At 59.9% G+C, this 10,000-nt stretch overlaps 2 non-coding genes and 1 pseudogene across 2 annotated transcripts in view; all 3 read left to right on the top strand.

Annotated features, from left to right (window-relative positions):
- The first annotated feature begins 4,043 nt into the window (after positions 1-4,043).
- On the top strand, positions 4,044-6,413 carry LOC145276114 (small subunit ribosomal RNA; annotated as a pseudogene).
- Positions 6,414-6,811: 398 nt separating this feature from the next.
- Positions 6,812-6,968, top strand: LOC145276112 (5.8S ribosomal RNA). Its single transcript, XR_013867842.1, has one exon. It is a non-coding gene; the product is annotated as a 5.8S ribosomal RNA (ribosomal RNA).
- Positions 6,969-7,560: 592 nt separating this feature from the next.
- Positions 7,561-10,000, top strand: part of LOC145276111 (large subunit ribosomal RNA) — a 5,723-nt gene continuing 3,283 nt past the window's right edge. Inside the window, exon 1 of the ribosomal RNA XR_013867841.1 lies at positions 7,561-10,000. This exon is cut by the window's right edge and continues 3,283 nt beyond it. This is a non-coding gene — a ribosomal RNA (large subunit ribosomal RNA).

Consider the following 10,000-nt stretch of genomic DNA (forward strand, 5'->3'; position numbering starts at 1 on the left):
GGGACCTCGTCCAGGTCGGCCGGGCGCTTCCAGACGCCTACCGACACCGGTCAGGTCGGCGAGGCTCCCGGCGGCCCCGAGCGGGACCACAGGTTGCGGAAGGCGTCCAAGTGAGCGGCGGCGACGCCAGGAGGCCCCCGGGGTCGACTCCGCGGCCCCCGGGTCGGTGTGCGGGCCTCCAGAGCTCGATAAAGTAGTGGTGTCGCTAGCGGTCGAGAAGGCACTTTTCGACGCCTACTGCCACCCCCACATGGCGGTAGGCGCAAAACTGGAAAATCGCCGACCAGAAATGTCGCTTCGTATAATCGACGTTTTTTTTGACCACCATTTTCAGGTGTCGGAGGTGGGTCTGGACGAATACCAACACCATTTCTGGGGTTTCACAACCGCCCGGCTTCTCCGACATATGTTGGAAAGGAGTAGCGATCGAGCGAAGGGGGCTGTCGGTAGGCGGCCGCGGGTTGCATGTGTGCCCGGGACAGCACCCCCATCCAACTAAGGGGTGTCCCCCGGGGGCCAGGGGGACCTCGTCCAGGTCGGCCGGGCGCTTCCAGACGCCTACCGACACCGGTCAGGTCGGCGAGGCTCCCGGCGGCCCCGAGCGGGACCACAGGTTGCGGAAGGCGTCCAAGTGAGCGGCGGCGACGCCAGGAGGCCCCCGGGGTCGACTCCGCGGCCCCCGGGTCGGTGTGCGGGCCTCCAGAGCTCGATAAAGTAGTGGTGTCGCTAGCGGTCGAGAAGGCACTTTTCGACGCCTACTGCCACCCCCACATGGCGGTAGGCGCAAAACTGGAAAATCGCCGACCAGAAATGTCGCTTCGTATAATCGACGTTTTTTTTGACCACCATTTTCAGGTGTCGGAGGTGGGTCTGGACGAATACCAACACCATTTCTGGGGTTTCACAACCGCCCGGCTTCTCCGACATATGTTGGAAAGGAGTAGCGATCGAGCGAAGGGGGCTGTCGGTAGGCGGCCGCGGGTTGCATGTGTGCCCGGGACAGCACCCCCATCCAACTAAGGGGTGTCCCCCGGGGCCAGGGGGACCTCGTCCAGGTCGCCGGGCGCTTCCAGACGCCTACCGACACCGGTCAGGTCGGCGAGGCTCCCGGCGGCCCCGAGCGGGACCACAGGTTGCGGAAGGCGTCCAAGTGAGCGGCGGCGACGCCAGGAGGCCCCCGGGGTCGACTCCGCGGCCCCCGGGTCGGTGTGCGGGCCTCCAGAGCTCGATAAAGTAGTGGTGTCGCTAGCGGTCGAGAAGGCACTTTTCGACGCCTACTGCCACCCCCACATGGCGGTAGGTGTAAAATCGGAATAGACCGGACCAGGAATGTCGAGGGGGAAAAAAATGACAAAGTCCTGGTGTGCCTAGGCGTCGAGAAGGCACTTTGCGACGCCTACCGACATCCCCATGTGGCAGTAGGCGTAAAACTGGAAAATCGCCGACCAGAAATGTCGCTTCGTATAATCGACGTTTTTTTGACCACCATTTTCAGGTGTCGGAGGTGGGTCTGGACGAATACCAACACCATTTCTGGGGTTTTCCAGTTTGAAAGTTTTATAAAACATGTTCGGTAGGAAGCACACTTTGGTGTGTCGGTTCGTCGGAGCAGCGACTCTTTGCCTCGTGGTGGTCCGGAACGTCTCTACGGGCTTGTCGCAAAGGCGTCAGAAAGTGGCATCTCCGCCGCCTAGGGCTGTCACCGTTATCGCTGTCGCCGCGCTCCAACTTGTTTTGATCCGCCGCCTTCGTTCCTGCCAACCGTGCGCCCGCTCATCGTCGTTAGGTTATAATACGTGGTACGTGTGTGTGCTTCTCCGTGGACCTAGGGCTGCTCGACGTGTCGAACGATATGTTGGAACAACTAACGGCTCCTTTTCCTGGTTCCATAGTCGTCGTGGTACCCGCGTCGTCAGCCATATCTATGTCCACCATGTTTAGCCGATACGTTTGCTGCAGCTTCTGCTTCCGCCTCAGCGTTCGCCGCTCTCAGCCGCCGCTGTTGTTGCTGCCGTTCTGCCATTCAACCACTACCTGCGAATCTTTCGATGATCGGCCGAACGACCCATCGCTGTGCGACCGATAAATCCTCCGGATTAGGGAGAAACGCCGCCGCTCTCTGCCGCCGTCGAACGGAAAAACGTACATTGTAACGAACGAACGAACGAACGAACGAATTAACGAACGAGCGAACAAACAAACAAAAATAGCCGCGGGGGATGCACTATGTAGATCCTGATCCCCTTGTAACCATACGTACGTTGTTCGATGCTCTCCCGTCTGGAAGTCGCCGCAGCAAACAGGAGGATGAGCAGCAGCAGGCGCCGCCGCCGTAACCGCCGCCTGCCTGCCGCCTCCTACTCCTGTCAGCGTCCGATCTCACAGCCGTGTGAACGTTCGCTGACACCCGATTTCTTTCCGTCTGGCAAAACCTTGGACGTCCCGCTCGCGGTACACGTGCTGCAGCGACTTCTCGTCCGACAACGCATAAGCGTCGACGTCTGCCGCCGCATCTTCTGATACGTGGACGGTGATAGCGCTAGTCCCTTCTTGCGCCACCTCCACCTTTGTTAGCGCCAAAGAAGATCGATCGAGCAGTCGTGGTCGCAGTCGATTAACCCGTTTTCACCGTCCGCAGTTCCCAAGCCGCCGATCAAGTCGTTGCTCTTCTTGTTCGTTCTTTCCCATACCGTCGATTTGCACGGCTGCCGGATGAGCCATCCTCTGTCCGGCGAAGCGCTCCACGTCAGTGATCGATACTTGCACCGACAGTCCTCCCGCTCGCGACTCGGTGCTCGAATCGGACTCGTTCGTTTTTATCTCGATGCGATTGTGAAAAGGGGACCGGTCGTCAATGTCGTGTGTGTCGACGATGTTGTTCGCCCGGTCCGCCGCGTTGTTGTCGTTTTTTTTTTTTTTTTTTTTTTTCCCCTAACGTTCGCCGTCGCACGGACGAAAGGGTGAGAAAAAAAAAAAAAGCTCGAAAAAAGCCGCCCAAAAAAATCGGACCGAGGAGCCGCTTGCGAGAACGCGCCATGTGCACGTTGTCTCTCCTCGGTTTCCGAGCACGAACACGACGCCGGTCGGTCGGTCGGTCGACGAAGGCGACGACGAAGGTGACGGGAAAATTTACGCCGCCGCTGCCCTGGTCCAGCTCCTCCCCGATGACGGCTGTGATGTTGACGTTGACGTTGGCGACGACGACGACGACGACGGAGACGACGACGACGACGAGACGGCATCGATGGCGACCACGATGACGACGACCTCGACGAGTTCAGTCTGCACCTTGACCTCCGATGTCCGTGTGCACTGCCGTCGTGCTGTTTGTCGTTTGTCGTATGTATCGCTGTCAAGGGTGCCGTTGTCGTTGTTGTTGTCGACGTTGTTGCTTGCTCTCTCGTCTCGGTCGGTTGGTACGTTGATGACGACGACGACGACGAAGACGACGACGACGACGACGAGACGGCATCGATGGCGACCACGATGACGACGACCTCGACGATTCCAGTCTGCACCTTGACCTCCGATGTCCGTGTGCACTGCCGTCGTGCTGTTTGTCGTTTGTCGTATGTATCGCTGTCAAGGGTGCCGTTGTCGATGTTGTTGTTGTCGACGCTGTCGTCTGTTCTCTCTTCTCGGCCGGCTGTGACGTGGACGTTGACGACGACGACGACGAGACGGAATCGATGGCGACCACGATGACGACGACCTCGGCGAGTTCAGTCTGCACCTTGACCCTCGATGTCCGTGTGCACTGCCGTCGTGCTGCTTGTCGTTTGTCGTATGTATCGCTGTCAAGGGTGCCGTTGTCGTTGTTGTTGTCGACGTTGGTCGCTTTCGTTCTTTGAGTCTCGGTCTCGGTCCAAGTCAGGGGAGAAACAAAAAAGAGGCCATCAGCGCGGGCAGCGCGCTTCTTCTGACGGCGAACCCCCTCGAAAAATAAATAAACACGTGCCCGTCGTTGTAGTTGTCTGTCTTATGTCGGTCGGTCGGTCGGTCGGTCTGTCGTTCTGTCGAAACAAAGTCCCAAATTCCAACGATACCTGGTTGATCCTGCCAGTAGTCATATGCTTGTCTCAAAGCTTAAGCCATGCAAGTGTAAGTTCACGCCACGCATTAGAACGGGCGAAACCGCGAATGGCTCAGGAACCGGACCTAATCCTCGGGACCGTATTCCTCCTCGGAGGCGATGGATAACTGTGGCAATTCTAGAGCTAATACATGTGACACAGGCCGCGATCCGGTCGGCGCGCCGTCGTCGCCACGCCTCGCGCGCTGGCACCCGCGTCGGCCGTTCCGGGTCGCGGCGCTACATATTAGACTGAGACCGATGCGCGTCATTCCGTCCTCCCGTCGTCGGCGTTCCCGCTCGCGGGTCCGTTCGGTGGCGGGGCTCATAGGGCGGCGCGCTCCGCTTTGGTGACTCTGGATAACTCACTGGTCGATCGCACGAGCTTTCACGCCCGGCGACGGGTCTCTCGAGGGTCCGCCCTATCAACTGTCGACGGTCGGTTAAGTGCCTACCGTGGTTACTACGGGTAACGGGGAATCGGGGTTCGATTCCGGAGAGGGAGCATGCGAAACGGCTACCACATCCAAGGAAGGCAGCAGGCGCGCAAATTACCCACTCCCGGCACGGGGAGGTAGTGACGAAAAATAACGACGCGGGACTCTGTCGAGGCCCCGCGATCGGAATGAGTACACTTCAAATCCGTTAACGAGGACCAACCGGAGGGCAAGTCTGGTGCCAGCAGCCGCGGTAATTCCAGCTCCGGTAGCGTATATTAAAGTTGTTGCGGTTAAAAAGCTCGTAGTCCGAACTCGGGTTCGTGGTCGCGCAAGCGGCCCCGGGGCGGCGGCGCCATCGTCCGTCGTTGACTTTGGTCGTCCGTTCGCATTCCCGGCCCTTTCCGCCGGTGTCAACCGCTAGCATACCCGCCACGCGGTCCTGCCGGCGAGGTGGACGAGGAGGTCGTGATCGGGATCCGGGAAAAAAAAAACAAGTGGTCGTCGGTTCGGTTCCGGGAGTAGTCTAACGGGGGGGTGCTACGTGTGTGTGTTTGGGTGCGTTCATTCGCATCCCCGCACTCTGACCCCCGCGCTTCTCTCCCTCTCCCTTTCCGCGCGTTCCTCTTTTTTTTTGAACCCCCCGGTCCGCTCCGAGTCCCTGCTTCGTGTCTTGTCTGCGCGCGTGTTGCGGTCGGCGGTTTCTCCTCCAAGGGTGCTCTTAACCGAGTGTCCGCGGCGGCCGGTACGTTCACTTTGAAAAAATTAGAGTGCTCAGAGCGGGCTGTTCAAGCTTGCATACGATAAGCATGGAATGATGGAAGAGGGCCTCGTCTACGTCTGTCGGTCTCCGTCTACGGCGAGGCAATGATCGAAGGAGCGGTCGGGGCCACTCGTATTGCGACGTTAGAGGTGAAATTCTTGGATCGTCGCAAGACGAACTGCAGCGATGGCGTGTGGCAAGCACGTTTTCCTCGATCAAGAGCGAAAGTCGGAGGTTCGAAGACGATCAGATACCGTCGTAGTTCCGACCGTAAACGATGCCGACCGGCGATCCGCCGGCGTTCGCTTCCATGACCCGGCGGGTAGCCTGCGGGAAACCAGAGTTCGGTTCCGGGGGGAGTATGGTTGCAAAGCTGAAACTTAAAGGAATTGACGGAAGGGCACCACCAGGAGTGGAGCCTGCGGCTTAATTTGACTCAACACGGGAAACTCACCCGGTCCGGACACCGGTAGGATTGACAGATCGATAGCTCTTTCTCGATTCGGTGGGTGGTGGTGCATGGCCGTTCTTAGTTGGTGGAGCGATCCGTCTGGTTGATTCCGATAACGAACGAGACTCCGGCCTGCCTAACTAGTGCGCCGATGTCAGTGATTTTTACGGCGGGCTCGGCGTCCTCCGTGGCGCTCGGGTCCGGGTCGGTTTTCTCACGCACTTCTTAGAGGGACGGGTGGCAGAAAGCCACACGAGGCGGAGCGATAACAGGTCTGTGATGCCCTTAGATGTCCGGGGCCGCACGCGCGCTACACTGGAGGTATCAGCGGGGACTTCGCCCCGGCCCGAGAGGGTTGGGAAACCTCTGAACCACCTCCCGTGATAGGGATCGGGGCCTGTAACCAACCCCGTGAACGAGGAATTCCCGGTAGGCGCGGGTCAACAGCCCGCGTCGATCACGTCCCTGCCCTTTGTACACACCGCCCGTCGCTACTACCGATCGAACGGTCCGGTGAGGTCCTCGGATCTGGCCGACGACGCCGCCGGGCAGTGCGCGACGTGTCCGTCACGACACTCGTGCATCTACGCCTCGGCGTTCGATGCCTGGAGAAGACGACCGAACCCGATCGTTTAGAGGAAGTAAAAGTCGTAACAAGTTTCCGTAGGTGAACCTGCGGAAGGATCATTACCGTTTTCTCCGTTCGAGACTGGTTTGTGTTTTCCGGCCTACCTCCTCTGTCTGTCGGCGTCAACGCCTCGAATGCGCGCAAACAAACCTATAAAAGGCGGAGCGAGAGATAGATTTGTGGTGACGCGGAGGTTTTTAAAAGCCCCAGCTCTTCTTGCTTGCTTCCGCGTCTTACCACCTGTTTGTTTTTTCGCCCACCGCAAGTGATGGCCGCTTCTTCTTTGCCTTGTCGCCGCTTTATCGTTTTTTTGTTTTTTTGCAGCCGCTGTGCCACCGCCGCTAGCTAAAAAAACAAACTACTCGCGACATTGCAATGCCGTCACGCCTCCTCGCACAGACCTCCTCGCACACTACTAAATCTATATAAACAAAAACTAATATAAAAAAACCAAGTGCTGAACCCTGGACGGGGGATCACTCGGCTCGTCCGTCGATGAAGAGCGCGGCCAGCCGCGATAACTGATGCGAATTGCAGGACTCAGTGAACATCGACACCTCGAACGCACATTGCGGCCCGAGATCCCTTGTCTCGGGGCCACGTCCGGTCGAGAGGCGAACGTTACATGTCTTTCTCCGTTAACGAAACGACATCTTGCCGTCCCCGTGCCCGCCCGGTCCTCGGCACGGTGGTAACCGGGACGTCGCAGGAGCGAGTGACGAGGGGGAAGAAAAATAAAAAAAGAATTGACTCCTTTCAATGTCTTTTTTTTTTTTTAAACCCTCTCCGGCCTCCTCCTTCGTCTCCCGCTGGCAGACCGCGGAGTCTTTTCCCTTTTCGACCGCGTGAAGAAACACTGTGGAGGAGGAGCAGGAGGAGTCTGTCCGAAAGCAGCCGAAGGGAGACCAAAAAAAAAGTACCGACCTAACCGACTGCCGACGTAAGCGCCGCCTGCTCGTCTCGCTCTCTGCCTCATGAAGGTGTCTCTCAGCGACGCCTCGAGCAGCGCGACGAGCACGGCCGTCGCACCGTAAAAAGGTGGCCGCGTCGTAGGCAACGCAACGTCGGATGGGGAGGACCCACGCTTTTTTTTAATTGTTGGCTTCTTCATTTTCGGTCGGACGGGCGCTATATCGGCCAGCCGTCGTCACACGGAGGGTACCGATCGAGATTCCTCTCCTCCAAACACCACACTCTACTAAAAACCGCCGCCCTCGGCTCGGACGAGACGACCCGCTGAACTTAAGCATATCGCTAAGCGGAGGAAAAGAAACCAACCGGGATTCCCTTAGTAACGGCGAGTGAACCGGGAGAAGCCCAACGCCGAATCCCGTCGCAAGTTAAAGGCTTCGGGACGTGTGGCGCATGGGTCGAAGGCAGCCGTTCGTTTTCGTCTCGCATAGTTCGGAGTTCCCTCGATCGGGGCCGCCCGCGGCGGGTGCCAGGCCCATTCGGTGCGGACGGCGAGCGACGGCCTTCGATCCGAGAGTCGGGTTGCTTGGGAACGCAGCCCAAATCGGGTGGTAAGCTCCATCCAAGGCTAAATACCGGGACGAGTCCGATAGTCGACAAGTACCGTGAGGGAAAGTTGAAAAGAACTTTGGAGAGAGAGTTCAAGAGAACGTGAAACCGCCCAGGGGTAAACGGGTGGGACCGCTCACCGCGATCGCGGGGGGACTCAGTCCGGTGCTGCCTAGGCTCGAGCCCAAACTCGATGTGTGTTCTTGAAAGAGAGGCCGTCGCGGCACAGGTCGTCGTTCGTCGTGTCCGCGGGGGACTCGTTCCCCGCGGTTCCAGCTTTTGTGCCCGCGTCGCCGACGAAGGAGACGGGCCGCGTGGATAGCGGGAAGGGAAACGTGGTGACGACCGCGGCGTCGGTAGGTGGCTGCGTCGGTTGGCTGCGACGGAGGGGACTCGTCCTCTCGATCGCTGGCTGCCGCCGGGCCCTAACCCGCCGCATCCGTCGCCGCCGCTTCTTCTTTCCTCCTGCTCCCTCCGCGCGCGACTCCGCTGCACCCGTCCCCTTCATCATCGCTCGGCGTAATCATGGCGCGGGCGCTTCGGCGCGACCTCCGCGCGGCCGGCACCGGACGCACTTCCCTCCGGTCCGTCGTCGCGACCCGTTCCCGGCGTGCAGGTCGAACACGCGGGTTTTTTTTCCGTAGGCGGCAGGCGTTTCATCACCCTGAAAACCCCCGTCTTCCCACCTTGTGAAGTCGGGGGCCACCGGCCGTCGGGCCCGCGAACGTAACTGCCCCTTTCTGCCGGGAACGGAGGAAATCTGACACGATCCGTTACACGTGGCGAGCCGGTCCGTTTTGATCCCGCCGGAAGTCGCGTGCGGGCGACGCACTCTGTGTGTCGCTCCTTAGGCGCCCCACCGTCTCGGGCGCGTGCGCGATGAGAGGCGGGATAGGACTGGCGCGGCCTCGCCGTCACGCACCTCGCCGACGTTTCGGGTTCTTGTCGGGGGCAACCCCGCCCGCGCCCGTTTCCGTTTCCGGAGAGGTCGCTCGGCGACGCTTTTTTACTCGAGCCGCCCGCCACCCCGGGTCAGCGACGTGCATCGGCAACCCACCCGACCCGTCTTGAAACACGGACGAGGAGTCCTGGCCGTTCGCGAGTCGTAGGGGCCACCTCTGACTAACCCCGAAGGCGAAGCGAAAGCGAGAGAGCGTGTAGGAGGGCGTCGATCGGGAGAGGTGTCGTGGCAAAGTCGTCCGGGGGTCGTCGGGGGGTGTCGTCGGTCTCGTGCCGTCGTCTTCTCCTCGCCTCACCCGCCTCCGAGCCGTGCCAGATCCCGCCGGCGCGGCGTTTTCGGCCTTCCGCCGTCGCTGCTGCGGTGCCCGCAACTTTTCCTTTTTTCTCTCTTCCCGAGAGAGATAGGAGAGGGAAGGCTCGTGGCTGACGTGCGGTTGTTTTTTCCTCCTCCCCGAGAGGGACCGGCGCATCATCCAAAAAGGGGAATTGCCGGGCGCCAGCTTCCATATCCTCCTTCCGCCCATCGGTGAGATCCCGCGGCTTGAACTAGTCCTATTTTGTCGTCGAGTTTAGGGCGCTGCGCGCGGGCGCATCACCCCCGGGTCGGTTTCCCCTTTTTCCGAGTACGACTCGGGCCGACTCTGGCGTAGCGAGCGACCAGGGACCCGAAAGATGGCGATCCACGCCCGGTCGGGATGAAGCCAGAGGAAACTCTGGTGGAAGTCGAAGCGCCTCTGACGTGCAAATCGATCGTCGGAACCGGGTGTAGGGGCGAAAGACCAATCGAGCCGTCTAGTAGCTGGTTCCCTCCGAAGTTTCCCTCAGGATAGCTGGCGCTCGATCGTCGCAATTCCATCCGGTAAAGCGAACGATTGGAGGCCCCGGGGCCGTTCACGGCCTCGACCTACTCTCGAACTCGGAACGGGTGGAACGGGCCGACTCTCCGAACGACGGAGCCGACCCATCCGGCCGCCGCCGCCAGCACGCTTCGCTGGGCGGTTGGTCACCTCGAATGCGAGTGCCAAGTGGGCCACTTTTGGTAAGCAGAACTGGCGCTGTGGGATGAACCAAACGTCCGGCTAAGGTGCCTAACGCGACGCCCATGAGATCCCCGAAAGGGTGTCGGTCGATATAGACAGCAGGACGGTGGCCACGGAAGTCCGGAATC

Source organism: Euprymna scolopes, unplaced genomic scaffold (assembly GCF_053919585.1).
Source record: "Euprymna scolopes isolate OS-2025 unplaced genomic scaffold, ASM5391958v1 sca726, whole genome shotgun sequence".
In the NCBI taxonomy this organism is placed as follows: Eukaryota; Metazoa; Mollusca; class Cephalopoda; order Sepiida; family Sepiolidae; genus Euprymna; species Euprymna scolopes.